This window comes from Mustela nigripes, chromosome 6 (genome assembly GCF_022355385.1).
Source record: "Mustela nigripes isolate SB6536 chromosome 6, MUSNIG.SB6536, whole genome shotgun sequence".
In the NCBI taxonomy this organism is placed as follows: domain Eukaryota; kingdom Metazoa; phylum Chordata; class Mammalia; order Carnivora; family Mustelidae; genus Mustela; species Mustela nigripes.
Genome location: NC_081562.1, coordinates 27,119,338 through 27,145,394, shown reverse-complemented (window position 1 = coordinate 27,145,394; position 26,057 = coordinate 27,119,338). Strand labels below are relative to the sequence as shown.

General features: G+C 39.4%; 1 non-coding gene across 1 annotated transcript; it reads right to left on the bottom strand.

Annotated features, from left to right (window-relative positions):
• Positions 1–18,326: 18,326 nt before the first annotated feature.
• LOC132021049 (small nucleolar RNA U13) lies at positions 18,327–18,432 on the bottom strand. Its single transcript, XR_009405227.1, has one exon. It is a non-coding gene; the product is annotated as a small nucleolar RNA U13 (small nucleolar RNA).
• Positions 18,433–26,057: the final 7,625 nt, after the last annotated feature.

Genomic DNA, 26,057 nt, shown 5'->3' with positions numbered 1-26,057 from the left:
ACTGCCAGAAGGTACACAGAAGAGCGACTGGTATTGTTATTACTTACCTCCCATATCTTTCTCAATGGGTCGCCAGACATTCTATGGTTTCTATTACAAATTATTTATTTGCTGATGATCTCCAAATCTGCAGTCTGGCTCTCTCTTTTAAATACGAAGCCAAAGGGCACCTGGGTGGCTCAGTTGGTTGAGCAAGAGACTCTTGATTTCTGCTCAGGTGAGGATCTCAAAGAGTCATGAGATCAAGCTTCATATAGGGACTCTGTCAGAGAATCTCTCCTTGCGATTTTCTCTCTCTCTCCCTCTGCTCCTCCTCCTGATCATGCTCTCTCATAAACAAACAAACAAACAAACAAACCCAAATATTTAATAGCCTACTGGATAAATCTACTTCAACCACGGAATCATCAAGTTCAATCTGAAATGTCTCAACTCTAAAGTGAGTCATCGTCTGCCTCTTCTGCTCACCCTTCACTCGATTCCCTGTGACTCTCACTGTTCCCCTCACAGTGCTGGCACCAGCATGCCCAAATGAGAAACCGTCCTCTTCACCTGTTCCTTTCTTACTTTTGTCCATGTATAATTAATCGCCCACTCCCATAAATTCTATCTCACATCATCCCATTTTTTGAGTCATTCCATTCTAATCTGAGATGCCAGCTCACCTCTGCTTTTGGTCTTGCCTTTCTCTAGTTCATTCTCCACCCTGTAGTGGGAGTGAGCTTGCTAAAGCACAAATCTGATCATCATTATTCCCTCGCTTAAAACTTTTCATGAGTTCCCCATCCTCTTGAGGATAAAAATTTAAATCCAGTCCTGCGGCTTACAAGGCCATCACATGCCCCGGCTCCAGCTACCCCTCTGGTTCTTATCTCCAGACATTGTTTCCTTTGTACTGTTACAAATCAGGCATGGTGAACTATCGCTCTTTTCTGGTTCATCAGTCTTTCCTTTATCTGAGCCATTACATATACTCTTCCATACTCCTGAAATGTTCCCTATATCCATCCTCCCTTTGTCCAATTTCAATTCGTGCCCAACTCTTAACTGCCCCCCCCCACACACACACACCAACTAAGCTACACAACCTATGTGCACCTCAGTTTTGTACTCAAACCTATTATAGGGGAGAAGAGACCTCAGCAGACTCATAACACTCTAGGCTAGGGGACAAGTTTGTCCCTAAGCTACATCATTCAACTAACTCCACTTGTTCTGAATACAGGACCTCCCCCAACCCCACCACCAGTTTTTCAATTATAATTGGCTTCCTAGGCAGTTTTGTCTGTAAAGAGGAAATGTACTGGTCCTGTTGATGCAAGCATAACAATCCACATGAATATTTTATTGCCCATTGTAAATTAATAAAATGACATTTCAGTCTCGGTGAGCTTGGATAATATGAGTTTGCCAAGAGAAAACTTTACTTTCAGTGTGCTGACGAAAGTTCAAGTTTTGAGCCTGCAAAGCGAAGATTCAGAGCTTGTACCACAGTGAATTTACCGATGTAAATGAACTTCCTGATGTCTCTTGACAGCCAGTTGGCCTCACTGGGCTGCATAATTAGAATGATGAGTTGCAGAGAATTTAGACCTACCACACTTCCATGTCCCTCTTATGATGTGATAGGAACTCAGTGCTGGAACATTCCAGAAGCCATCTATTTCAGCACTACATTGCTTAAACCCTTAGACAGCTTTAGAATAGCCTGAAAACCTAAAGTAGAATATTATAGTCAGGATTCAAAGAAATGGTCCTTTATAATTTACTAATGTGAAAATGTCTTGCCATAGATATGGTGGGATGAGTGAGGCATGAAAGATGATAAAGTACTTTACTTATTATTATTAATAGTTAAATTATTATTGTACAAGAAATATTTCAGCACTTTCTCTATATCTTTTGGTATTTTAAAAAGAAAGAAAGAAAACAGAAAACAAAAAACAAACAAACAAAAAAAACAGGGTGCCTGAGTGGCTCAGTGGATTTAAGCTCCTGACTCTTGGTTTCAACTCAAGTCATGATCTCGGGGTTGTGAGATTGAGTCCTGTGTGGGGCTCCACACTCAGTGGGAACTCTGCTGGAGTTTCTCTCTCTGTCAAATAAATAAATAATAAAAATCTTTGGGGGGGAAAAAAACTTTTTTCTTTATTAAGAGAGAAAAAAATCTCCCTGATAACTCAGATCAATCACCTCATTCATGTTATCATTTCTAAATAATATTGAAATATTTAGGGGCGCCTGGGTGGCTCAGTGGGTTAAGCCGCTGCCTTCGGCTCGGGTCATGATCTCAGGGTCCTGGGATCGAGTCCCACATCGGGCTCTCTGCTCGGCAGGGAGCCTGCTTCCCTCTCTCTCTCTCTCTCTGCACCAGCCTCTCTACCTACCTGTGATCTCTCTCTGTCAAATAAATAAATAAAATCTTAAAAAAATATATTGAAATATTTAATATCATTCTTGGCAAGATTACATAAAAAACACATGGAACACTTTAAAAAATGCTTTAAGGACAATGCTTGTTACAGGTTAGTTGACTAAACTTTGGTATCCCAAAAGATATTTCATTAGACAGATTTTAGTCAACATATAAAATGGACAAGCAAATGAATTAATTTAGTGAGAAAATTAAAGAAGATCTTGGGGGAAAATAGTCTCCTTTCTCTCCCTTTTACCATGGAGGTGAGGAAAAACGTCCTCTACCTGACTCTCAGCTTAAGTACCTGGGGATCTGGAAACTAAAGTAACAGAAGACAGGTTAGCAGGTGAAAAGGCAAACAATTTTTATTGATCTTAGTATTTACATTTGCATAAGGACATCACAAAGAAGAAGAAAGAGGAGGAGAAAAAAGAGGTGGAAGAAAAGAAAGAGCAGGAAAAGAAGAGAAAGAAGAGAAAAACCAAAGAAGTGGTTGGATTTGCAGGCTAATGTGTCATTTTGACAAAGAGAGGTATGTTGAGAAGTGACTAGACAAAGGGGAAGGGTGTAGTTATCTGCGGCAGATAACTGTGGGAAAGTGACTAGTGTGGGGGCCCGCTCTGGCAGGCAGATAATTTTGAGCTGAAGGCAATCAAGACCCTGTAGGCTCAATAGAAACTTTTACCCCTGCATTAATCACATAGAAGAATCTAAATTGGAAGTCTTTCCCAGAATAAGGGTCATTAGCAGAGATAAATTTTATCTGAGTGACCCATCTGTAGTCCCGGGCAAACATCTGTTTACCAAACATTTGCTCTTTTTTATCTTCCTATGAATGGCAGTCCCTTCCTTTAAAGTCACAGACTCCTCCCCCTTTCTTAATTCAGGATGACAAACCTCATCTTGCCTGTCTTTGGAATTTCCATGTCTGTGTGGTTTTCCCATATATAAGTATATAACGCTATTAAATTTGATTTTCTTCTGTTAGTCTGTCTCATGTTAATTTGATTCTTAGTTCAGCTAGAAGGCCTTTAAAGGAGAGAAGAATTCTTGCTCCCCAGCACTGGCAAATAGAAGTCTTGCCCCTGGCTGGGTAGGTGGAATGCTAACTTACCCTTCTGATTTGGCACTGTCCCATTCTAATCAACTTTGCTCAAATAAACTCTTACAATTTTTAATATGTCTTAGTTTATCTTGTAACAAGAACTAAGGATAGCTCTCCTTACCCGGTACAGGGGAAGGAAGTCTGTGTCTGGCCTTCAGGCAGAAAAAGGGAGGGCAGACAACTCTGTTATAAAGATGATTTAAGAAGACCATTTAGGTTCTATGGATGAACTTTATTTAACACTAAATGAAGCGGACAGTCTTCTTTCAGAGAACTGCAAAATGGGGCAGTAGGCAGGGGCTCCTGGCTGGCCTGGTGATAAGAGCACGCGTCTCTTGATCTTGAGTTTGTGGGTTCAAGCCCCATGTTAGGTGTAGACATCACTTAAATAAATAAAACTTAAAAACAAAACATACACACACACCCACACACACACACACACACAACACCCAAAACAGAGCACAAGGCAAGAAGCTTTTATAGGATAGTGCTCGCTTCGGCAGCACATATACTAAAAAAAAAGAAGCTTTTATAGGATAAAGAATAAAGAGCCAGGAAGAGACAAACAGAAAATACCTGATGGCCAGGGTCCACATCATCAGTTTCAGTGAGAAGTCCCATACTTTCCTTGGCCTTTGGGGATTGGTTGACTGAGTACACGGTGCTTCTGGTCAAGCTCCAATGGTAAAGATTATCTAAGCTTTCATAGGCTTTTGTGGCAGCTTCCCTCCGTGCCCTCCCTAGGAGCAGCTCCGTCTTGGGCCCAGAAATTTATTTCAATGGCCCTTGATTCAGTCTGCTATTTTTCAATTGCCTTTAGCTCAAAATATGCCCAAGTGGCATAGTCTGAACCCCTTCTATCTAAAACACCTTTCCCAAGGTATAGAGCATAGTGGGGCCTTCAAAAACAATGATTAGATTGCCCAATTCATTTGGAATCCAGATGAGAATTTGGTTCTGATGGGTTGCAGAATGTCACCCCAATATACACCTCTTTGGCATAAGGTTTATTTAGAGCTGATTATTTTGAGAAGTGGCTGATGCAGAAGCTGTGAAACAGGATGTAAGTTATCCTTTTGCAAGGAAATCTCTGTTTATAAGTGTCCCCTCTCAGTACTAGGAAGAAGGGGGCACTACTCCTCCTGGTTACCTCCCATAACTGCCCCCCCAACCTCCCAGCGACAGACCAACACACAAGCCTTTTTTTCTTTCATATTTACCTGAAGATGGTTTTTTAAACTGGCTTCGGTTTCTTTGGGGAGTTGCTGATTTTTCCCTGGGTATCCCCTCTGTGTACATAGGTATGTATGTGAAAACACTTCTATTTGTTTCTCTTCATCTGACTTTTATTATAGGTATCTCAGCCAATGAAGGGTAAAAGGAAAGTTATTTTTTCCTCCCCTACCATGCATTCGAGAAACTACCGCACACTGCAGGATTTCTTTTCCTACAGTGCTTGTGGTTCTTAGTCATGCTGCTTAGAAGAACGAAGAGGTAGACCAGACGGAAAGTGCTGGGCAGTAAGGCAAAGTTTATTGGGCAACAGCACAAAGGTCTCAGAGAGGTAGTGGACCCGAGAAGGTTGCCTTGGAGGGTCTAAGTGTAGGGTTTTTTAAGAGATTGTTGGAGGGCTGTTTTAATCTGATTAACTTTCCCTGCCTACCAACCAATCAGGTTTTTGTCCACGTGCTCATCTACCTATCAGATAGTTGTTTAAGTGGGGAAGAGTGGTTATAGAATAACAAGATGGCATCTTTTTCCTTTTAAGGGTGGTATCCTCTGGGGGACTAGCCCTTGCCTGCCTTTCTTCTGACTCTCCTCCATTAACTGCATTATAAAATCCAAGGATAAAATTTGTTTAAAAAAAAAAATTCAGCCAAGTAAGTTGAATGTTAAAGATCTAATTGGTTTTATCCAATAGTCATGAATCAGGCAGCAGCCTATCTCGTAAAGACAAGGATGCTCTCCACAAGTGGTAGAAAATGGAAGTTTTTGATGGGCCAAAGGCAGGGAGGTGGGACAAGGAAATTTAGGGCAGATTACTTACACCAGGAAAATTTACCTTCCCCTAGAGGAAGGCAGGGAATCTCATCATGGAGATTACCTCACCAGTACTGCCCAGGAAATTCCAGACTGACTGGATTAAAATTCCACCTCTGGGAGAGGCTGGAACTACCATTAGGTGAGGTATTTAGTGTTGGCAGGACCTAGCAACAGTGATCCTGTTTTGGGCCCATTTTTTCTTTTTAACAAAGGTAAAGCTCATAATAAATAATTTCATCTTGTGGTGGGAAATTAGTAACAAAAACCATCTTTAAATTCTTTTATATACTGAAGAAAGATTCTAAGATAGTATGTAACCAATTTAGTGGAGTAATTTTAAGTTGCAAGGTTTAAGGTATTGTTATGTAAACCAAGATTTCTGTCCATCTATGTTGACAATCTTGATGAGTTCAAAACACTGTGTGGCAGACTAGAATAAAGAGATCCATTGTATCTTCTGCTCTGACTTGGAAAGTTGAAGACACTTGGAAAAATGAATTCATTTTTTAAGCCTGCATAGTATTTGCTGAACCTCCTAAGGAAGTTGGCTTGAATCATTGTGCCAACAGTTTAAAGGGAACTGTATCTATTTTTTGTTTTCATTTTATTGTATTTCATTGGAGGGAGCATATTTTTTTTCTATTGTTTGGGAAATTATTAACTGCTAACTTTTTGCAGAAGTGGGTTCACTCATAAATCTTCTAAAGAAATGTTTCCCAGATCTTTGTATTGCCAACTACTCACTCTTAACAGTTAGTTTAGGAAGTTTCTTTTTCAAGCAAAAAAGCACTATTTGAGACCTAGGTTGACTAGAAAGCAACAATTAGTTGTGGTCATAAAGTGTTCTGTTATACTATAGAATAAAGATTAAATATAGGTGGGTAAGAATCCATTTTGATTTGAAAAAGCTCTGCTAAGTACAATTTTTCAATAGTGAGAAACGTCATTCTATTAAACACTGCAAACATCCTGCATTGCTTTTAATGTAATTGACATAATGATATAAAGTTGCAATGGTTACTTACTTATTCTACATTATTACTTTGTTTTGTAACTTTTTGTTGCAAGGAGAAAGTAACTCAACAGAAAGCTCACAGAAAACATGTATTGAGCACTTAACTAGAATGTTGGGAACTTCTTAACAGCACCTCACACTAATCCTATGAGACAGAGAGGGATTAAATAACTTTTCCAAACCAAAAAGTGGTTGAGCCCAGATTTGAAGGCAGGCAGGCAGTCTAACTCCAGAGCTTGACCTAGTAATGATTTCAAATGCTTGAATACCTAGTGGACTGGTATAAAACACCAGTGTGAGGGCCGAGAAAAATCAAGACCATCCCACCTCAGGTTTAGCCTTAGCATAAGTACAGCCATCTTAGCTCTGGCAGCCATCTCAGACCGCTGTGCCCAAGGGCTGAACTTTTCCCCACCCTGCTTTAGTTCCAGAGATCCCCACCCTGCTTTGGTTCCAGAGACCCCTACCCCGCTTTAGGAACAGGAAGCTCCACCTTGCTTTGGTTCCAGAACCCCCCACCCTGCTTTAGTAACAGGAATCCCCACCCTGCTTTAGTAACAGGAACCTATAAATACCCCTGCCTTAACTAAGCTCGGGGTCCAAGTCCCTACTCCTCTGTGTGGGGTATACTTGGTCCCAAGCCTAAGCTTGTCAAATAAACCCTCCACGTGTGATTGCATCGGTGTTTGTTCCTTGGTGGTCTCTTGGATGCGAAAACTCGGGTATAACAACCAGTAAAGTAGGTAATATTGTTTGAGAAGTTGAAATGTTTTATTTATTTACCTATTGCTAAACTAGTTAAACAAGGAGGCCAATGATGAGATGGCTTTAATGCCACCCAAGCAAACCAAACCCTAAGCCTGCAATGCTTCAAGATTAAGAAATCAAAACCTGAGAACAACCAATCACAGTCAACTAGACTTTTCTAAGTAAGGCAAACGTATAGGTTAGAGCCAATCAAGTCATTCCCTTGCTTTGCCCCAGCACCTTATCTAGAAGTCTTTCCCCCAGCTTCTGTGGGTGGAGTGCTGCCAACCACATCTCATTGGACATTGCCAGATTCAAATGGATTTCTGCTCAAATAAACTTAAAAAGTTTAACATGCTTCAGTTTATCTTTTAACACTATATATATTTTTTAAAGATTTATTTATTTATTTATTTATTTATTTGCGAGAGGGACAGAGCATGAGGTGAGGGGAGGCAGAGGGAGAGGAATAAGGAGACTTCCTGCTGAGCATGGAGGCTGATGAAGGCTTGAGGTAGGGCTTGATCCCAGGCCCCAGAGACCATGACCTGAGCCAAAGTCAGATGCTTAACCAATTGAGCCACCCAGGTGCCCCAATTTACTTATTTGACAGAGAGAGCTAGAGAGCACAAGCAGGGGGAGCAGTAGAAGGAGAGGAAGAAGCAGGCTCCCGGCCGAGGAGGGAGCCTGATACAGGGCTCGATCCCAGGATTCTGGGATCACGAGCTGAGCTGAAGGCAGACAATCAACCATCTGAGCCACCCAGGCACCCCGTGTGTGTGTGTATGTATGTATGTATATCTATCTTTCTATAGATAGATCGATAGATAAAACAGTCTCAATAACCTTTCATCCCTTATAACTGTATGGTCCTCATGATCTCCATTTTTATTTTTTTTAAGTTTTTATTTATTTGTTTGACAGATCACAAGTAGGCAGAGAGACAGGCAGTGAGAGAGGGGGAAGAAGGCTCCCCGCTGAGCAGAGAGCCTGATGTGGTGATTGATCACAGGACCCCAAGATCATGACCTGAGTTGAAGGCAGAGGCCTAACCCACTGAGTCACCCAGGCGCCCCTTGATCTCCATTTTTAATGCCTACTATTCCATCAACATTAGAATATTTTTAAAAATCTACAAGGGTTTGTTTTTCTTTTAAGTTCTTGTTTTATTTTTTTAACATACATATTTTGAAATATCTGTATATTTTATTTTTTGGTTGTTCACTAAAGGTGGTTGGCAAATCAGAGCTCAGTAAATCAATTCTATATGATCATATAAAATTTTCAGAAAGTTAAAAACCCTGATATAGAATCAAAGAGATGTTTATCTCATTAATGAAAGAGCCAGAAAGGTGATAAACCATAGGGCATAGGACAGACAAATTATTTCTAGTCACTGAGGAAAAAAAATGCTGGAATAAGCTTCCTAAATTACATAAAAATTGATTAATGCCCCACAGCACAATAAGTCTAATCTTTGGGTTGTAATCTCTTCTGCCAGGCACAAATCATTTGCATCTCTAGGGGACAAGGTTATTTACATTGCTATCACTTACAGATTATTCACATCAATCACTGTCTGGTGTTCTACAATTTACCATCTATTCTTACAGTCATTTTTGCCACTTGTCACTCTAATGTTACATATTTTACATATTTATCTTGTTTATGGTCTACTCCCTCCATTAGAATATAAAGGCAGAGTATTTTCCCTCTTTTGTATACTATAGTATACCTGAAACAGTGCTCGGCATACAAAAGATACTCAAAAATATGTGTTGAATAAATAAATGAGTAAAATCAAAGAAAGATGTGGTTCACTTTGGCTTTAAGAACATAAACCATTTTAAGAGAAAAATTTGAAAAAATATTAAGTAAATGGGCCCACAGTAAATTAAAAAGTAAACTAAACTGTGGTTACCTGAAGGATACCCAAGCCCTCAATAGTGGTGCTTAAATAGAGACAATTTCCTGACCAACTGTCTATAGAAAGATTAATAGAAATGACATATGATGAGGTAGAAAAACAAGCAGCATCTGTAGAAAATCTATTAGCCCCTCACTTTCAAGATGAAAGAATTGTGTAGGTTCTCTGAACAGGGCTGGGGTGTGGGGTGGTGTTGGCCAGGATACCTAATCCAGATTGTGAATTTCACCAAGATAAGTCCTACCTCAAGCAGCTACTCATTGTTGAAGATGACCAGAATATACCACCTCAAAATATGCTACTGTTGCATAATGATTATTTTGAATCAAAGTCAATTAAGATACTACAGTCATGGGGAAAAAACTCTCTGCCCTCTGCCCTCCCCCATATAACTAAAAGCAGGGCAAACTTCGCCATCATAAAGATGTCTCCTTCTGCTGTACCAGGAAGAGAAAAACAACTCTTAATCCCAGGGACTCTCAATCACTTGAGACAGCATGACTCTTACCAGACCCGAGATTGGTACCTGATTAATTTGTGTGACAAACTTTGCAAAATGTTTTATCTTCTATCTTTCTAGAAGCTCAGATCCCTTTTCCTTTGTCTTGTCCCTTCTCCACAATGTATCACTCTTTGTTAAAATGATATATAAGCCTTTGGGTCTGATCTTCTCTTTGGGGCCTTCATTTCATTTCTGTGAGGACTCTCACACACATATAAAATAAACCTTCTCCTGTTTATCTATCTTTGGTCATTTCAATTTACAGGACTCCAGGCACCGAACTTAAGAGAGTAGAGGAAAAACAATTTTGCTCTCCTACATTTTCCGGCCACAAATCCCCTTGCTGGCATCTACTGTGAAAATCAGGTCATATTTTTGACATCATATTTTTAAGGCTATTGCCTAAATCTCTTAAGTCACTTAATCAGTAATATATTAAGTCAAGTCAGTCTAAAACATTTGATAATTACATGAAAAAAAGAAATTTATTGAGATAACTCCAAGTTGACAATTATGTATAAACATTTTGTTGTCTCTAGACTTTTCTTCATACCATAATAAGAAAATGTCTCTTAAATGATTCCCTGCATCCTCAAAAAACCCACACACATAGAGTATTTGATTCTCTCCTTAGCATAGAAACTTGTAAAATCAAATTTCTAGTCTATAGGCACCTATTAAAATAAGGTAGTAACTCCCATAACTTCCATAACTTTTTAAATGTTAATATTTCTATGATAGAATTCTATTTCTAGTTGTTATAATACACTTATGAGCTTTATACCAGGGACTGAAGAACTTTTTCTGTAAAGGGCCAGATAGTAAATATTTTAGGACTTGCAGGTCATATCATCTCTGGGTCAGCTACTCAATTCTGCTATGTATGAAACAGCCATAGACAATACCTAAAGAAATTGGTATAATTGTGTTCTAATAAAACTTTATTTGTGGACACTGCAATAAGAATTTCACATAGTTTTCATGTGTGATATTTTTCCTTTTTTAAAAACTATTTAATGTTTAAACAATGCTTAGTTTCTAGCTTACAAGATAGGCAGCAGGCAAGATCTGACCCACAGGCTATGGTTTGCCAACATACTGTATATAAAATATATACATAACATTTTAAGAAAAAGTTAAAGGAGGGGGCGCCTGGGTGGCTCAGTGGGTTAAAGCCTCTGCCTTAAGCTCAGGCCATGATCTCAGGGTCCTGGGATCGAGCCCTGTATTGGGCTTTCTGCTCATTGGGGAGCCTGCTTCCCCCTCCCTCTCTCTGCCTGACTCTCTGCCTGCTTGTGATCTCTGTCTATCAAATAAGTAAATAAAATTAAAAGAAAGAAATAAAAAGTTAAAGGAGGGGTACCTGGCTGGCTCAGTTGGAACAGTATGCAACTCTTAATCTCAGGGTCACAAGCTTGAACCCCACATTGGGTGTAGAGATTACTTAAATAAATAAAAACTTTTTAAAAAAAGTAATGTTATTGAATTTTTTTCTATATCTATTGAGATGATCATATTGCCTTTAATCTCTTGATGTAGCAAATCACACTGATTTTCTTTCTTTTCTTCTTTTGTGGGAGGAGTGGGGGGAGAGGGAAAGAATCTTAGTAGGCTCCACATGCAGTGCGGGCTGGACAGCGGGGTGAGTCGTGGGTTGAGCTTACAAACCTGAGATCATAACCTGAGCTGAAATCAACAGTTGGACACTTAACTGACTGAGCCACCCAGGTGTCCCATACACTAGCTGATTTTCTAATGTTGAACCAATCCTGCAGTCTTATAATCAACTTGTCAATGTTATATGGTCTTTATCTATGTCTTGTGGTATTCAGTTTGCTAATATTTTGTTTTAGGATTTTTGGCAACTGTGTTCTTAAGTGCAAGGGCTTATAAATTGCATTTCTTACACTGAATATGTCTATTTTTCATATCACCATTATACCAAACTTCAGAAAACGAGTCAAGGACTGTTTCCCCTCATTCTCTATCCCTTGAAAGTGTATTAGAACTCACTAATAAATTGTAATGGTAATTGGTAATTGGTAACCTTGGTAGGTTTCCTTTCATGCATGGAAGGATGTTAAAATACCAATTCAATTTTTTTATGATTTTAATCGCTTTCCCTAAATTCGTTCATTTGTGTATTCTTTCCTTTTAATTTCTGCTTATCATTTATTATTTCATTATTATATGTAATATAACATTGAGTTACATATTGAATTAATATTGAATATAATATTACATTATATCCCTTTTCCCCCACTCTCTTTGGTTTTATTCTTTTTTTAAAGATTTATTTATTTATTTGAGAGAGAGAGAGACACACACACAAAGACAGAGATGGGGTGAGGAAGGGGCATAGAGAATCCCAAGCAGACTCCGTGCAGAGGTGACACAGGGCTTGATCTCATGACCCTGAGATCATGACCTGAGCCAAAACCAAGAGTGGGGCACTCAACTGACTGTGCCACCCAAGAGCCCCTTGTTTTAATATTCTTTTTTAAGATTCTTATTTATTTATTTGAGAGAGAGAGCATGAGACGGGAGAAGGTCAGAGGGAGAAGCAGACTTCCAATGGAGCTGGGAGCCTGATGCAGGACTCAATCCCAGAACTCTGGGATCATGACCTGAGCCAAAGGCAGTTGCTTAACCAACTGAGCCACCCAGACACCCAGTCTTTTGATCTCTTTTCCAATCTCATAGATTTGAGATTAGCATAGCTCATTAACTTTTTGGTATACTTTTCTTTCTAATATAACCATAGTGAATTATGCATTTTCCTCTAAGAATTCCTCTCCAGAATGTTTGATACGTATTTTCATTACCATCCAAATTTAAGTATTGTAAAATTACCATTTACAATTTCTTCTCTGAGCCATGTTGTTTTAACAAGTATGTTTATAACATTTCCAATCATGTAATATTTTAAAAAATTTTTAACATGCATTCTTAACTCAATCACATTGTATTTAGAGAATATGATCTGTGTATTTCTGCTCTTTTTTTTTTTAAAGATTTTATTTATTTATTTGACAGAGAGAAATCACAAGTAGACGGAGAGGCAGGCAGAGAGAGAGAGAGGGAAGCAGGCTCCCCGCCAAGCAGAGAGCCCGCCACGGGACCTGATCCCAGGACCCTGAGATCATGACCCGAGCCGAAGGCAGTAGCCCAACCCACTGAACCACCCAGGCGCCCCTATTTCCGCTCTTTTAAAATTTCTATTTATTTATTTATTTATTTATTTATTTCAGAAAGAGAAAGAGTGTGTATGTGTGTTTGTGAACATAGGGAGGGGCTGAGGGAGAAGGAGAGAATCTCAAGCAGACTGCAGTTGGAACATGGAACCTGACTCCATGGGGCCAGAACCCATGATCCCAAGATCATGACCCAAGCTGAAACCAAGAGTTGGATGCTCAACTGATTGAGCCACCTAGGTGGCCCTGCATAGACCAGTTCTTTAAAAAGTTCTCAAACTTGTTTTTTGGCCTGGTAAGTTTTGACATAAATGTTTTACGGCAAACTGCCAGGAATGTAAGTAATTCAGTTGTCGGGTATGGGAGTCTACATGTGTTTATTAGATCAAGCTTGTTAGTTGTACTGTTCAGATCTTCTATATTTCCATTGCTATCTTTTATGATTGACCTATTAATTATTGATACAGATGTATCAAATTCCCCATTATGGTAGTGGATTTCCTGAGACTCCTTGCAGTCGTGGCAACTTTCACTTTGCGTATTTTAAAGCTGTGCTATGAGACCCATAGGACCTTGAATTATTAAATCTCAATGAAACTAATCTTCTATCCACGTGTGTATCCTTATCACAGTAGTGCTTTTTGCTTTAAAAATCTAAATTGTCTGATATGAATATAGTCATGCTACCTTAGTATTGGTTAGTATTTGCTTAGTATATATTTTTACATCCTTTGACTTTTAGTCTTTCTCTCTTTTTTTAATGACTTTGGCAGTGGTGTGCTGGCAGATGCTTAACAATGAGCTCTCTGGGGAGGGGAGTGGAGCCTGATTTCTAGCATTTACTGGTTTCTGTTGTGCCAACGCTCCCCCCCTGGGTTTCAAGATAAAATGCAGGACACCCAGTTAAATCTGAACTTCAGATAAGCAAGGAATCATTTTTTATATAAATACATCCCAAATATTGCATGGAACATGCTTGTATTTTAAAAGTATTTGCTATTTATTTGAAATTCAAATTTAACTGGTTGTCCTGTATTTTTACTTGCTAAATCTGGCAGTCCTACTCCCACCAACATGTCATTGACTGCAAAGTTGGGAAGAAATGTTCATAATCAACTGGTTTTAAAATAGCTTCGATTAAAACATAATTCCCACATAATACAATTCACCCATTGAAATGGACGGTTCATCAGTTTTAATATATTCAGATTTACACACCTGCTACCACAACCCTCAATTTTCAAAGATGTTCATCGCCCAAAATGAACCCTTGTAATTATTAACATTCACTAACCTCCAACCATCCCCCCTGTTTCTGTCCTAGGCAACTGCTGATTTATTTTCCATCTTTATAGATTTGCCTCTTCTGGACATGTCACATAAGTGGAATCATACAATATGCTGTGTGTGTGTGTGTGTGTGTGTGTGTGTGTGTGTGTCAGTCTGTCTGTCTGTGTTCTTTCACCTAGCACATGTTTTCAAGGTCCATATGTGTTGTAGCATGTTCACTTATCCATTTATCAATTGATGAACATTTTTTGTTTCTACATGGGGGCAATTATGAAAAATGCTGCTGGAATAGTCAGCTCTTGTGAGCTGTAAGAGCCCTAGTAACCACCACCACTGCCCTTCCACCACCGACCCCCGACTCCTCCCAAGTTGAGGTGTTTCTTAGAGGTGGCACAGGGTACCATATTATAATCCCCTATTACCTATCTCTGTCTCCCTCTAGCTGATCAGCTACACAAAAAGAATACTGTTCACTATAATTACATTTCCTAAAGCAGTTGCCTGATATTTGATGTTTAATTAATACTGTGTGCGTGAATGAAGTACAATATGGTGGTTAAGAAAGATGACACTCTGAGTCATTTAAATCTCACCTATGCCACCTATGTAAATGCAGAAAAGTGAGCAGGTTAACATTTCTAAGACCTGTTTTTTTTCCTGGTAAGACAGGAAGGACACTGGCACCTTCATTAGTAGGATTTTATGAGCATTTACCATGTGCCTGGCATATTTTAATACTCAATAACAGATAGTTACTGTGATTTGTGTCAGACATTGATAACCCATCAGATCTGGTGATCTCCCAATTCCTCAGCCATAGTCATCCTTCACAAAGTGTGGCGGGACCACCACAGGTCCCAGGACCACCTTTGGATTTGTCATCACCCACAGCTACTTCATTGCAGATAAACTGAACTCCCAGACTCCAGTCTCTGATAACAACCTTACTCAAGGAAATTGTATAACCAATATTGAGATTGTTCTTTTCAAAAACAAACAAACAAAAAAAGCCAGTTTAGGAAGAAAATACTATCTAGTTATCATATGTATTTCTGTTCTGATTAGCAAGGTAGAATGTTTTCAGTTGATTGGAAATACACATTTCTTTTGTGACTTTTTATGTCTTTTGCTCATTTTCTACTTGTATGTTAATCTCTGTCCTATGCATTTGTAGGGGCACTTAATGTATTAGGAATATTAATTCTTTGTCCAGGATATATTTTATAACTGATTTTTCCAACTTTGCCTTCATCTTTGAGCTTTTTGTGGTACTTTAAAACATATAGAATTTTTCTTATTTCTAGGAAGCAAAAAATATCAATTTTGCCTATTAAAGTTATATGACTTAGAATGTGAAATTCCCACATGTTTTTCACTTTCTGCCCACTCCGTGAAAACCACTGGTAATGATTTAGTATATCCCCAAAACACATGTATTTATATTCAATATATACCACCAACTGTCTGCTCTTTTCCACTCTTAATGCTGCCAACTGGTCTACGCCACCATTATCTCTTGCCTCTCTTCCTCCCCTTCCTCTCTAAGTCATTGTTCATATAATAGAATGGTCATATTTAACATAAATGACTCTTTTCTAAACATACACTAGCATACAGGTCATTAACACACAGTGCATACATACGATTCAGCTCTCTGTTCTATTCTCACTTAACAGTTTATGTTGAACTTCTGTCTTCAGATGTTACAGTAGTATTCAAAACTAAGTTTAGCTCCTATACTTGAACTTTTTACCATTCTGCCACATCAAAGACCTTAAAAATATGTATATATTTGATATTTAAAGGGCTTTTAAATTTAATTTTTAATTAACTTTTTATGATAGAAAAGAATTTTAAGATTTATCTATTTGTTTTAGAGAGAGAGTGTACAAGCAGGGGGGGAGGCAGAGGGAGAGGAAGTTTTTAAAAAAGATTTCCTTGCTTATCTGAAATTCAAATTTAATTGGGCATCCTGTATTTTTATGAAATCTTGTGGCCCTATGCCTGTCATTGGTGCAAGGTGGCTATTCCAGCTGTAGTTTTCTACAGCTGTAGCCATAGGAAGGAGGAGCATATCTTTAGTTCTAAGGGAGAGTTTAAGGGCAGAACCTGGACATGTCACATATTTCTACTTTTATCCCATGGTCCCTGAGCCACATGGCCTCACGGAGCTTCTAGGGAGGCTAGAAAATGGAGTATTTGGCTGGGCAGGTAGCTGGCCATCTAAAACCCTATTTCTATGGAAGAACAGAAAAATGGTTATCATGGAACAACTAGTGGCCTGACATAGATAACAATCCCTCCATCACCAGATACAGTCACTAGAGGCACCCAACCCATTTCCCCACTCCAACCTGTGGATGGGCACGTGACCCAAAATTCGGCAATTCTGTCTCTGAAACTGAAATATTGAGCAAAATGATACAAAGACTTCAAATAGTCCATTCATCCTGATTGTAGTGACCTGAGGAATTTAAACATATGGCTTTATGTTATTCAGATCTCTACCAGAGTTTTTCTGGTTCCTGAGCTTGTCCTAAGTCTTGTCTTCCCAGATCCAGATTGTCCTTGCATGCTCTAAGATTTCTTTTCCCCCCACTTAAGTTATTCAGAATTGTTTTCTGTGCCTAGCAATCATAGAACTCCAACCGATCAAAGGACAAGTCTGGATGGATTTCAAGGTGAGGAGAAATAAAAGTAGTTCCCTACCCCTGTGGATTTCTGTCTAAGCACATTTCACTTCAGCATTGCAATCTTCAGACTTAAAAGTAACAAGGCAACTATAATATCAAAGACAGTAGCTTAAACAGAGAAAGAAATGAAAATGAAATCTGATTAAGCTAATATTAGCATTTCCTCTGTGCCTCCTTGTGGACATTACTGATTTCTCTAATATTTGCAGCTACTCTTTGCTTCATTAAGTTTTATATGTATTATCTCATTAAATGCTTGCAACAAAAATAATTAGGCATTCTTATTATTCCCATTTTGCAGATGGGGAAAATGGGGCTTAGAAAGTTAAGTGGCTTGCCTAAGGTCCCATAACTAGAAACAGTTGTAGCTAGTATTCAAAACTAAGTTTAACTCCTACACTTGAACTTTTTACCATTCTGCAATACCACAGACCTTAAAAAAATAAAAATATTTTTTTGAACTTTTTGAACTTTTGAACTTGAACTTTATACCATTCTGCCACACCACAGACCTTAAAAAAATAAAAATAAAAAAGAATTTAAAAAATAAATAAAAATTTAAAAATAAAAATATTAAAAAAATAAAATAAAAAATAAAAATAATAAAAATAAAAAAATATTTAAAGAGCTTCTTAGTTTAATTTTTAACTAACTTTTTATTTTAGAAATTTTTTGTTAAAGATTTATCTATTTGTTTTAGAGAGAGAGGGCACCAGCAGGGGGAAAGGCAGAGGGAGAGGAAGAGAGAGATAGAGAGAGAAGCAAACTCCCTGCTGAGTGGGGAGCCCAACTCAAGGCTCTGTCTCAGGACCCCAAGATCATGACCTGAGCTGAAATCAAGAGTCAGACACTTAACCAGAGCCACCCAAGCGCCCCACAGAAAGTTGTACATATGTAAGAATAGAATAGTGTAATGAAGCATCCCCATACCCATCACCTAGCTTCAATGATCATTCCCATCCAACCATTTTTTTTTTTTCATGGATCCTCTCCTCAAATTCACACTTCATTTTCCTTTATCTTACAGTATTTAAAAATGAATCCCAGACATCCTATCTCATCACCTATAAATGCCTTACAATGTTTCTCTAGTGTATGAGAACTTAGAAAAAAAGCATAATAGCATTATCATGCCCTCCCAAATTCATACACATTCCTTCATACATTTAATATCCAATGCAAGTTCACCTTTCCCTGATTGTCTCAGAAATATCTTTTTACAGTTGTTCTAATAAAAATTCAAATACGGGGCACACATTACATATTTAGACATTCTCTTAGGTTTCTTAATTTATGACAATTCTCCTTCTCTCTCTCTCTTTTTTTTTTTTTTAAGCCATGTGTTTGTTGAAGAGAAATGGGATTTTGTTCTGGGGGAATTTTTTTGCTTTTCACATCAGATGGGTAAGGTACCAATTATGTTGTGACAATGTCTGAGGGAGGCACATTCCACCTGGTGGCTGAACACCCAGTCATCACACCTGTGAACAACAAAAGGTTCTGTCTTGTGGCATTGCTAATACTCTGAGTTGGCTAATGGCATCCTCCTGGTGTCATTAGCAAGTTCTTCCATCTCCCATCTTTTCCATCACCTGCCAGTTAGTTCAAGAGGTTTGAGTAAATTCAGGTTCAAAATTATTATTATTATTTTGTTTTGGAAAGACTACTCCATAGGTGTAATAACTACTTTTTAACTAAATGGTGTAACTGCTCTATTAAATGTGCTCAGTCTAAAATTAGGAAAACAGCTTTTCTTCTCCCACCTCTGCCTTTATTTTATCTTTTTAATTTTGTTTATTTATTTATTTATTTAGAGCACAAGCTGGGGGGAGGGGCAAAGGGAGAGGAAGAAAGAGAATCTTAAACAGGTTCTATGTTCAGCACAGAGCCTGACTTGGGGCTTGATCTCATGGGGCTGGATCTCACAACCCTGAGCTGAAATCAAGAATTGAACACTTAACTGCCTGAGTCCAGGCACCCTTATTTTGTTTAATTTTTAGTTTTTTTAAGTAATCTCTACACCCAACATGGGACTTGAACTTCCAACCCCAAGATCAAGAGTCGCAGGCTCAACTGACTGAGCCAACTCAGTACCCTCTCCCACCTCCTCCTTTTTTTTTTTTTTTTTTTGGTCAGAGAGAGAGCACATGCCCACACAAGCAGGGGGAGTGGCAGGCAGAAGGAAAAGCAGACTCCCAGCTGAGCATGGAGCCCAATGGGAGACTCAATCCCAGGACCTTCAGATCAGGACCTGAGCTAGAGGCAGATGCTTAACTGACTGAGCTACCGGGGGGCCCCTCACCTCTGCCTTTTTAAAAGATCTCCCTTCTGTGCCCCCAGTGACATTTCAGGCAGGTCCCTTACCTTTAGGGTCACTTTCAGATGTGAGAAGAGTCTCATTTTCAGTTATGCAAAATTCCAGTTCAACCTAAATTCACTTTAATTTTCATTAAATCCAAATCTCACTATTTCTCTTATTATGGGATGGCCTGTCCTTTTATCTCATTTAGTAGAGTGTCTCCCCACCTTGTCCCCTTGGTCCATGAGAAACATAGCGCATTCTGGCCCAGCTGAATGCTAGAACCTTCTGTTCACATCCAGCCACCAGGGCCAGTCCCAACCAGCTTCCAGTCTACTATCTCTCTATACTCCTCAAACTCCAGGGGACCCTTGTCAGATTCTCCCCAAAGCACTCCTTGACTTCCACTCCTGTCCGGGCACAGGGCAGTTGTACCTATTCTCCCAGCCCAGCAAGCATCTGACCAGGGAGTGAGAGTCCCGCATTCTTTTCCATCTAGGCTAGCATTCCCAGTTCTCTAAGGAGTTCTCTCAAGGCCTTCTTCTGTTGGCTCTGGTAGGAGAAGTGATATCCCAGGTGCACAAGAAATGTTGTTGTGCTCTCTCCTCTTGCAAAGTCCCCCTAAAGATGCATCTGCCTAACTGAATCTTTGGCCTTCTCTGATAACAGGAGTGCGAGAGATGGTTGCTGGACTGGAATGTCCCTCTCACAGTAACACCTGTGTTCATGAGTTGAGAACGCTTCTCACTCATCTTCTACACCTATGTGGCTCTATCTTCAATTTTTATCAACAGGAAAATCTCCATCTCCATCTATACAATCTATTAAGATTTACCCTCAACTTCACTTTATAAAGTAGTTTTGCTAGAGATACAGAATTTCCTACTTTGTTTTAAATGAAATGATTTAGGGGCGCCTGGGTGGCTCAGTCAGTTAAGCACCCGACTCTTGATTTTAGCTCAGGTAATAGTCTCAGGGTTGTGAGATGGAGCCCCACCTCAGGCTCCCGGCTGGGCGTGGAGACTGCTTAAGATTCTTCCTCTCCTTCTTCCCCACCCCCTCCACCCTGCCTGTTGTCTAAAAAAAAAAAAATAAAAAAATAAAAAAAAAATTATACAACGAATGATTTAGATAGACTCTAATTTAAATACATAAACTCTAATTTAAATACTACTCCCCAGGATATTTTTTCTCATGTGTCAGCGGGATGTTGTTGAATGTCAAGCACAAGTACCAACAACGTTTGTCTTCTGTCCTTACTCAAGAAGACCTGGGTGTTGTATGAAATACCAAAAACAACAAAACAAGGAAGGGGCAACCACAGAGGACAAGCAAGCAGATCTACAGTGATACATTGGCCGAATTAAATACATCCAGTCTTGTTCAATATGTTCATAGTTCAGAACTATGTACTTGTTGGATTCCTGTTTTATTAGATAACACCTACAACCATTTTAACTGGTGTGTGAAGATCTATGTGTATTTTTAAAAATTAATGGGTTTAATTACAATTGCTGGGTGGAGAACTGCTTATTCCAGCCTTAACTAGAGTTAGAATTAGGAAATAAAAAGGCTTACTGACTCACCGGAGAGTCAGCTGAGTCCATTTTTATTCTGCTCTCAAAGTAGGAGTGAACCATAAAGTAACCAAAAACAGCATGCTGGTGAATCAGTGTCCATGGATGAATGTGTGTGTGTGTGTGTGTGTGTGTGTGTGTGTAGAGGCAACTCTGTTACATCAAATTGGCTGCAATAAAGAGTTTAAACATGAATGAGAGTTTCTGGAGGTGTACGGCGGTATAATGGGCCCATTTCATCACACTCAATCATGTTAATCGTGGATACAGCTAGCTAAATAGGCCTGAATCCAAGTATTAAATGTCCAACATGTGTGCGCACCTAGCAGAGTTTCAGGCTCATGTTAGGATCTTAATAAATGTTTGTGGAAGGAGGCAGGAGGCAGGAAAAAGGGAGGAAGCAGGGGAGGGAGGGAAAGATGGAGGGTGGAAGGGAAAGTCATTTTTATTACCTCATGTTAACAACTGAGTAAGCATTGATGGGTTCATGGTCTTTCCATAGTGCGCTTAGCATGGAATTTAGGCCTGACTGCGCAAAGAGGAAAAAAAAAAGTAAGAGTTTAATAAAAATCATGTTACAGTAACAACTGAAAGCTGACAGCACAGGAGTTGGAGAAAGGAAGGAATATTAAACATTCAGGTTTTATGTTTTTGTTTTTAACTCTGGCATTATGAATTAACTTTATTAACATACTTAGCATTCCAGAATATCAAGCCACTGATCTGTTCTCTTAAAAACACCCTTTTCCAAGTCATTTGAATTAAATTACAAATATTTTTAAACACAAAAGCACTATTAATGAATAAAAAACGAGTGTTCCATTAAGGAATGTAATGTAGAATGCATTTTTACAGCAGACCTGATGAAACAGAATTTCAGGACAAGGTAATATATCAGTCATTCGAAGTCTGGGTCATGTGCTGATTTCATAATCATTCTTTCTGTCCTCATCCCACTCTTGGACCCTGACTGCGGAGGGAGTAATAGCCACAGTTCCCTGGTGCCCTCTCCCTGAAGGTCACGCCCCTCAGACTTCTCTCTCCTTCCTCCCTCACTCCCTGCTTTGGCTACTTGGTGCTGTCTACCTCCCATTTCACCCTCTTGGAGAACCCTTTAAAGACCTGAGGAGAGACGTGAAATTGCCTCATGGCCAAAGTAACCCTCCCTCAGGGTGTTCCTTTGGTACTTTCTAGAACCCTCCAGGACCACACTTTTCTCAGAGGCCATCATAGTTCTCATCCCTAGAACCCAGACTCCATGTAGAACCAGTCCGTACTCACATCTGAATCCTATCTACATGTCCAACACCAATCTGTGTTAGATACTACAGTTTAGAAATGAACAAAACAGATGTTGTCTTCGGATTTGGGAGGTATACCATCTTCTGAGGAAGAGCCTTACATAAATCCACAGGGAAAACAGGAGAGGGCGATGTATGCTACGAAGCAAGAATCCAGGGTGCGGGGCTGGGGGGCGGTGGCAAGAAGAGCAGGAGAGGCAGACTCTGACTGGGGGGTTAGCAAAGCTTCTCTGAGGAAGCATTTAACTTGAAGCCCAGTATGGCTCCGGTGATTCAGGTGATTCAGGCTTGAGGGAGACGCAACCGTGTGTGGGAAGTGTGGGGCCCCTGGGGCTGGAGTGGCCAGGCCAAGGACACAGGGATGGAAGAGGGTCCCGGGTCAAGAAGCCGTGGAGTCTTAGAGGCCACGTTAGGGATTTTGTATTTTATCCTAAATGTAAACCACTGAAGGCTTAAGCGGGAGATGAATGTGATGTGTGTTCTTATGTGCCTTGTGTTTACTGGTTAGTATTGAATATGTACAAACAAACGAATGAATTAAATACACACAGTAAATCAGTGATACAGTTTGACACCGTTTTAGAGTTTTACCAGCTCCAGGCAGTTAGATGAATCGGATACAACTCGTTCTTGGGAAACCAAGTAGAAGCTAGTTGACTTCCAGCTACTTACCACTCATTTTTCTCTTTCCTACCAACCCTTCATTTTCTTTTAGGTAACACATCTCCCCATTGTGTGGATTCTCGGTGGCCGGCTCTTCCTTGGCTGAGAGGCAGGTTGCAGTGGAAATCCTCTCCTGGGGCTTAGAGTCTTTAGCAGAGGAAAGGAGGGGATGGGGGAGATGTCTGAAGAAATGTGTTTCAGCCATGCTAAGATTAAAGCATGTATTTCGGGCTCTGGTGTGCCTCAGAGACAAAACTAGTTTCTGAATGCAGTTTTGTCTTTGCCCTATTGATTCTGCCAGTTTGGGTTGGAAACCACTCTCTTTGCCTTAAAGACTATTTTCCAAATTATGTTCCACAAAACACAAGTGTCAATTATTACGTAAGTCTGAAGAGCAGTGAAGACTCTACCCTTTCCTGGGGTCTTAAAGGACACCATAGCATCTTAAAGCATTCAAAAAAAAAAAAAAAATCCTGCACATAAAGAAATCTGAATATTTTCCCAATGTTTCCCAAATGTCTGGTCATGCAAATCTTCTTCCTGCAAAATGTACTAAAGAAGCAGCATTTTGTGGAACCCACTTTGAGAAGTGTTGTTTTTGAAAATCAAAGCAAAAGTGGGGTTTTTCCATTTTCTCTGTGCCATCTGTTCATGTTCCCTTGGCAGTAGGTTTATTCTTTTTCTTGTTTTTCTGCTTTAAATACTCCTTGGACATTCTTTTTGTTATTGTCCTTTTTAGAATATTTAAAGGCCTCCATCCCTGCTAGCAAACACTATACTTTGGATTTATTCTAGAGATGGCCCTGAGATGCCTCTTAACGTAAAGGCCTGTCAAGGTGCTCTAAGAGTAGCCACAGGGTTCACTTATTTTTCTGAGTGTGACTTTTCTGAATGTTTCTAAAACTGGAAGTGATATGGTAGAGGGAAAGGTCACCATTTGGCCCCTGCATTTAGCCTGTGTCTTATGCACATGCACACATGAACACACGAACATACACAAATACATATCATAAAAGTAGCACAGTCCATTTGGAAGGTTTCCCTAAAGACATCCAGACAATCCAAGCTGAGATGGAAAATGTGGATGGAACTATGGGGACAGATCATTGCTCTGCCAACTTGCCCTGGCTGATCCAATAAGAGCATGAAGGGAAAGTCAGGGGCCCCAGAAAAAGGCCAGGTTGGACAGGAGGAGGGCAGGAGCCAAAGATTAGCCATGATGGCTGTGACCTTGATCTAAGAGATGAGAGCAAAGCAACTAGCGTCTTTCACTCTTCATTCACTCACTAATTCACTGAACTAACATTATTCAGTATTCATTCTGCAAAGACGTTCGGCTTGGTTCCTGTCTTCAAAAAATTTCCTGTTGTAAATGGCAAGATTTTATTTCTTTATGACCGAGTAGTATTCCATTGTATGTTGTGTGGGGTGTGTGTGTGTGTGTATGTGTGTGTGTATCTCCCAGTTTCTTTATCCATTCATCCATCTTTGGACACTTAAATTGTTTCCATATTTGGACTATTGTAAATAATGCTGCAGTGAACACAAGATATCCTTTTGAATTACCATCTTCCTTTTCTTTGGGTAGATATCCAGTAGTGAAATTGTTGTATCATAGGGTAGTTCTATTTGTAATTTTTTGAGGAACCTCCATACTGTTTTCCATAATGGCTGCACCGACTTACATTCCTACCAACACTGCGTTTCTCCACATCCTTGCTAACACTGGATATTTCCTGTATTATTGGTTTTAGCTATTCTGACAGGTGTGAGGTGGTATCTTACTGTGGTTTTGATTTGGATTTCCCTGATGATGAGTGATACTGAGCATCTGTTCATGTGCCCATTGGCCATTTGTATGTCTTCTTTGGAAAAATGTCTATTCAGACCCTCCATCCATTTTTTAAACATTGTTTTCTTGTTATTGAGTTGTTTCAGGTCTTTACATATTTTGGATATTAACCCATTATTGGATATATAATTTGCAAATATCTTGCCATTTACAACAACACGATACCCTAAATGAACTGAGTCAGAGAAAGATAAAGACCACATGACTTCCATTATATGTGGACTCTAAAACCAAAACAAAGGAACAAAACAAAACAAAACTTATAGATACAGAGAACAGAAGGGTGTCTGCTACAGAGGAGGGGGATGGGCTAAATGGGTGAAACAGATCAAGAGGTACAACTTTCCTGTTATAAAATAAATAAGTCCTGGGGAGATTATATACTGCATGGTGACTATAGTCAATAATATTGGATTGCATTTGAAAGTTGCTAAGAAAGTAGATCTTGAAAGTGCTCATCATAAGAAAAATATTTTTCTGTAACTCTGTGTAGGGATGGGTGTAAATAGACTTATTGTGGTGATCATTTTATAATGTATACAAGTATCAGATCATTATGTTGTACACCTGAAACTAATATAATGTTTTTGTCAGTTATACTTGAATAAAAACATTTACTGTCATATTGGGCAATAAAAATGTGCAATAGGGGGGCACCTGGGTGGCTCAGTCCGTTGAGTGGCTGCCTTCGGCTCAGGTCATGATCTCCAGGTCCTGGGATCCAGCCCCGCATCGGGCTCCTTGCTCAGTGGGAAGTCTGCTTCTCCCTCTGCCCCTACCACTCATGCTCTCTCTCTCACTCTCTCTCTCGCAAATAAATAAAATCTTTTAAAAAATGTGCAATAGAATCTGCAAGTATTATGTTAAAAGTAAGAACAAAGCGCTTTTCTGCATTAATTTACATATTTAGATACCTTCTCTAACTTAAACTTGTGTTGCTCTAGAAATACATTATTTGTTTCATGAATGTGCTTTCAATTTTCTCTACTAACTCATGTTCATTCATGTTCACTGCTTCATAGCATTTTTATAGCGTTGCATTGCAAAATATAATACCAAATTCAAATTACCATAAATATTTGTGGCTAAGTTAAATATCCATCCTATTGATGAATGTTCAGGTTTCTTTAATTTCTTTGCGATGCTGCAGGGCTGTTCTCACGTACACCTGATGGATGCGAAATGTTCCTAATTGTGGTTTTAACTTGCCTTTCCCTGATTGCTAGTGAGGTTGGGCATCCTTCATTTGTTTATTGGCCATTTGGGATCCTATGAATTCTTTTACACTTTCAGGACTATGCATTCAGCCCACCTTCAGTGAGTACTGAAGCTCCTCCTTCCCAGGGTGAAGTACTTTGGTGACCTCATACTAATACCTTCCAAGTTAGCCTCACTGAAGCCCAGTTTTGCAAGCGGGTGGGTTCTGAAAATAG